Raw genomic sequence first — 6,000 nt, 5'->3', positions numbered from 1 at the left:
CAAATAATTTTATTACACAACCTTCGCGTCGGCCTTTATTATAATTATTTTTTTTTTCGAAATAACATGCATCAAGTGCATTGGTTATTTTTTTAGATTCTATTTTGATCAGCTGATTTCTTTTATGGAAATGTGTTCATCTCCAACCTCACTGTTATTTAATTTCTGCCTTTCTTTTTACTTTGAAAGGTTCTGTTTTCACTCTTTTTTTTTTTGAATAACAATGCACGTTTATGGGTTAGAATGTGAAATTTATATCCCAAGAAATCAAGAGAAAAAATCCCATATAAATATTGAATTATTTTGAGATGTTCTAAAATAGGAATAAGTGCATTGCCAAGTATCATTCACGGTTAATGTTCTCAATATTTGCAATTTTTTTGACCATGAAACAAATTAATTGAATTATATACCTGTACTAATGTATTTCGATACTCGATACTGACATTAACAATTACTAATATAGATTATCAAACTACAAATGTCTGAACGTGAAGCTTATATGTACTATCAATACTCTGATCAAATAAGCGAAATTTAAAATCAAAATACCTTCTTGCAAACACATTCAAACATGCTTAACAAAACGAGCAAAGTTTACTAGTAACCTTTTTCTAGTGTTCGTAAGGTAAAAATTCGCATTCTGGCTGGTTAAGATAAGGAACTATGAATTACGTTATAATATTTGTTTACCGCGATAATTATCTTGCTATAGCTAGCAATACACGTACAACGATGTTTATACAGTACCTGAAACGTATTACGTTCCCATTTTTCCGTTCGCTCACCGTTCGTTCAATGTGCGTTCACTTTTCGTTCATCGTGTGTTCACCGTGCGCTCTCCGTTCACAGTTTTGCGTTCAGCGTTCACAGTGCGCTCGCGTTCACCGTTCACAAAACGTTCAGCATTCGCTCTTCGTTCGTTCACTTTGCGTTCAGCGTTCACTTATCGTTAAGTCTTCATGGTCATTCGGAACTCGAATGTGAAAGTACGTATCTATTAAAGGGAGAAAGATGAGAATGCGAGCATCTACAGGTTTTTTTAAATTTTATGAAAGATATATCTTGTTTAAAAAATTATCATTTTATAAAAAAAATATAATTTTATTAACTTAACTATTATGTTATTTAATGATTTAATATACAAAACAAATTCTGTTTGTGAAACACTGATGCCCCGTATGGCAGCTTATGGCGAAGGTTAAAGTTTCTCGAATGCAAGTCCAACTCCAGGTCAAGAGATCAAAAATGTTGGTACCCAAAGAAAGGTCTTGTCTCGAGAAATATACCTTTGAAATATGAAAGCCCTAGCACCAACCGTTGAAAAGTTATGGCGAAGGTTTAAGTATTTTCAAAGTAAGTAAAATGGCGAGGGCAAGGTCAAATGGTGCTCAAGGGAAGGTCTTGTCATAAGTGATACACATGATCCTGAAATGTGAAAGCCTTGGAACCAAACTTTCAAATGTTATGGCCAAGGTTAGATTTTTTAAAAAAGTAGATCAAACTCCAAGGTCAAGGTCAATACCAAAATTGTTGGTATCTGAAGGAAGGTCTTGTCACAAGGAATATACATGTGAAGTATGAAAACGCTAACACCAACAGTTCAAAAGTAATGGCCAAGATTAAAGTTTTTCAAAAGTAGGTCAAACTCCAAGGTCAAGGTCAAAGGGTAAAAGTTTCTGGTATATAAAGGAAGGTCTTATCACAAACAATGCATATGTGAAATATGAAAGCCCTAGCATCAACTGTTTCAAAGTTATGGCCAAGGTTAAAGTTTTTTTTCAACAGTAGATCAAATTCTAAGGTCAAGGTCAAAGGGTCAAAATTATTAGTGTCAAAGGAAGGTCTTGTCACAAGGAATACACAGGTGAAGTATGAAAATCCTAGAACTAATTGTTCAAAAGTAATGGCCAAGATTAAACTTTTTCAAAATTAAAGCAGGTCAGACTCCAAGGTGAAGGTCAAAAGGTCAAAGTTGTTGGTATCATAAAGGTCTTGTTACAAGAAATACACGTGAAATATGAAAGCCATAGCACAAACTGTTCAAAAGTTATGGCCAAGGATAAAGTTTTTTCAACAGTAGGTCAAACTCCAAGGTCAAGGTCAAAGAATCAAAGTTGGTGGTGTCCAAAGGAAGGTCACAAGAAATACACATGTGAAGCTTGAAAGCCCAAGTACCAACTGTTCAAAAATTATGGTCAAGGTTAAAGTCTCAAAAAAATATTTAAAAGTGGATCAAACTCCAAGGTCAAAAGGTCAAATACGATGGTACCCAAAGAAAGGTCTTGTCACAAGGTATACACATTTGAAATAAGAAAGCCATAGCTTCAACCAATCAAAAGTTACGGGCAAGGTTAAAGTTTTTGCGGACAAACAGACAGACGGACAGACGGACGGACGGACAGGGCAAAAACTATATGCCCCCGAATCTTCGATTACTGGGGCATAATAAATATTGCAAGTATATTCAATAAGAACGATACTGAACGATTAAATTAAAATACGGCAATGTATGGATATTTCAAGTGCTGCAACATTTTGTTGATATGGCAAAGACGACAAATCATTAACAAAGATAGAAATTCGAGTCCATTGAATAACCAAGTGCAGCATAATTACGAAAATACTCATTTCTAACACATTTTTCGGTTACTATAGAAATATATGTAAGAGCTATTTCTGAGAATTATAGATATAATTATGGATTAAATATCTAACCGTGTGACGTACATTGATAGTTAAAAAGAATTTATTTAAATTGAAATAAACACAAAAAAAACTAGCAAAGTTTCGGCGGAATTGAATTGGAATGAGCTTTTCTACTTTACATATAGTCTTAGTTTATGATAAGAGAGAAAAAGAATGCTTTTCTACACTGTAACCATATATGTTGCCGTTCGATATCATTAAGACCACCCTTTTTTTCAATCAGCCACTTGCACAATATTTGTAGTATATATTTAATTAACATTGAACAAGAAATCAATGAGTTTTATGACATAAAAATGTCAGTCACAAAACATACACATACATCTATCTAAGAATTTTATTTGGGAATTGTAGTTTAAAATACATGTGCCGTCAGTGGTATTTGAAATTGGCATAAAGTGTGTATCAAATTCATGCATCTTAATCATTGCAAGAATTTAATATGTCCTACTTAGTTAAAAACCGAGGCCCGTGTCACGGTAGGCGTTGGCACGATAAAGAACCCTTACTGCTCAATGACCCCGAGTGCCGAGTAAAGGTCTAAATTTGAAGCCCTTCACCGGTTTATGGTGACGTCTCTATACGCGAGTGAAAAATTCTCGAATGGGACGTAAAACAACAACAATCAATCAATCAATCAATCCCTTGATTAAGCACATTTCTGGCGACAGTACTGTTACGTTTTATAATCAATATATTAGATAATGGAATAATTAAGCACACATTTATTTTAATTGATGCGTCAGCTAAATATTCATTAGTGTCAGTATCCTTTGTTTCTATTCCTGTTTCTTAATGCGGTTTTCATGTATCGCATATGTCCCCTAAGAACCCGGAATCTGTCTGCATTGAAAATATTAATAAAATAAGACGTAATTTATTATATGAAACTTTAAAACATGCATGTGACTCTGCATCTGTCTACCAAAACCAAAATACACCTTGAAACAAAATTTTGATTCAAGGACAAGAATATATGCATAAAGGAGTTGTTCACTTTAGGAGTAATGCCCCTCTGATAAGAGAGAGAGATTACTTTCCAAGGAAACTATTGGAAGCATTCCAATGAATAGTCTTACCAGAGTTTAATACTGGGGACCATTATATAGTCAATTTAATCAAATCTGGGTTTGTTTGTTTGTTTTTGTTTTTGTTTTTTGTTTTTTTTTTTTTTTTGGTTTAATTTCCCTCACGAGAATTTTTCATTATAATGGAGACGCCACCACTTGCCGGTGAAGGGCTGCAAATTTATATCTATACTCTTCACTCAAGAGCATTGAGCAGTGAGGGATCTTTTTCGTGCCAACACCTACTGCTACACGGGACCTCGGTTAATACGTTCTCATCCGAAGGACCGGTCCCCGCGTCCCGCAGTGGATTGGAACCCGCAACGTAAGGATCAGCTCCTTACTCCGCAACTCTAGAGTAGATGCTCTAACCACCGCTGGCGACCAATCAAATCTGAACTATGTTACAAATATTGATTTCTATTTTCTATTGCCAATATTTTTATGAATTACATGTACTTGTAATAGTTTACCTAAAACATTTAAACTCAGTTTCTATAAACTGTTAAAATTGAGATATTTCTATCTTTAACATATAATTCTTTTAATTGTTGCAGGAATTTCAGATACAGAATTTTTATAATTAATTAATTAATATTTTTTCACTTAAAAAAATTAAAGACAGATAACTCCTGTAGATTTAAAGATAACTCTTGTAGATAGATGTATTTTTATTCTACAAGCACAGAAAAATGTGATATTCTGATAGAAAAAGCAACGCTTCATTATGTTTTCTAATAAGAATTAAATAGGAATGAAGTTAAATATCATTTTCATTTATGCCTCATATTTTTTATTTATTTTGAGATAAAAAAAAATTATTGATCTTTCTATTCACCATATCAAATTTTCTTCATAGCATGATTAGACAATATTTATTTCTGAAAAAGTAATAAACGCTTCATACTACAACCTATTTTCCATTTGAATCATATGCTGTTGTTGTTGATGAAAATCAATGTTGGAAATTAAAAAAAAAAACATAAGTGAAATTTAGAGCAGAGGGATATTTCACCTTAAATATAGTAGCGTGTTCACCTTTTTTACCCTTAGTTTACCGGTTTAATATTAGCATACGGTATTTCATAAATTTTCATTGTGCATAGCAGATTAAAGCGTCGTTAATTAGGGTGAGTTAACCATGCATCGGACACATACCTTGCTTCGGACAACTTTAAGCAATAAAGTGTCATTGAACCTGAGTCTCCCCGTGTTTTTACTCGTTTCTGTCTTAAAGGTGAAAAATTAAACTTTTTTAATGATGCCGATTTTTATTTTCATGTTGTGATAAAAATACCACAAGAAGGGCCTTGAAATTACGTCATATTTTGCATCATCAAAGGGGAGTAACCAGAATTTTACGATTTTGCAATTTTTAGAGTTGTCGTTCTTTTAAATAAACGTCAACGGAAAGGGTCGGACCTTGGTAAAATTTGTCAATAATTTATAATTTTACAGAAATTTTTCAAAAATTTTACATCAATGTTTCTATAATATTTTTTTAAAGTTGTTTTTAACTAGTATGTTTATTTCACCGTACATCGGACACAAATTAACCATGCATCGGACACTTTCCAATGCATGGGTAATCACTTCCAGTGTCATGTAAAACCCAAACGACAGCTGTTTTTTACGGAAATAAAAAATAGAAACTCTAAATTTTCAGTGAAAATAGAAATTATCGATATATGACGACTAGAAGTGGACTCAATTTATTTCTTTAAAGTAGATGATTATAAGACCTTTGCTCGGCACCCAGGGCCATTGAGCAGTGAGGGATCTTAATCGTGCCAACGCCTGCCGTGGCACTGGGCCTCAGTTTTTAAGGTCTCATCCGAAGGACCCGCAACTTTCTCTTCAAAGTGCCGAGCGCCTGGCGAAGGAACAGTTGCTACCTATTTTTATCGACTTAAGTCTGTCAAGGCCGATATTCGAACTCACGGCCTTCCGGTCACGGAGCGAACGCTCTACAGGCTGAGTTACCGTGACGGCTACTATAAATAGAAGATACTTGAAAGTTCTCATTGCAAACAAAAATTAAGTAATTTTACAATCAAATTAGTCGCCAGCGTGGCACAGTGGTTAGAGCGTCTGCTCTAGAGTCGCAGAGTAAGGAGTTGATCCTTAGGTCGCGGGTTCGAATCCCACTGTGGGACGTGGAGACCGGTCCTTCGGATGAGACCGTATAAACCGAGGTCACGTGTCGCAGTAGGTGCTGGCACGA

This window comes from Saccostrea echinata, unplaced genomic scaffold (genome assembly GCF_033153115.1).
Source record: "Saccostrea echinata isolate AGI-Se365-2 ecotype Australia unplaced genomic scaffold, CSIRO_AGI_Sech_v1 ptg000016l, whole genome shotgun sequence".
NCBI classification, from domain to species: Eukaryota; Metazoa; Mollusca; class Bivalvia; order Ostreida; family Ostreidae; genus Saccostrea; species Saccostrea echinata.
The sequence above is the reverse complement of the archived record's forward strand: the minus strand, read 5'-3'. Positions refer to the sequence as shown.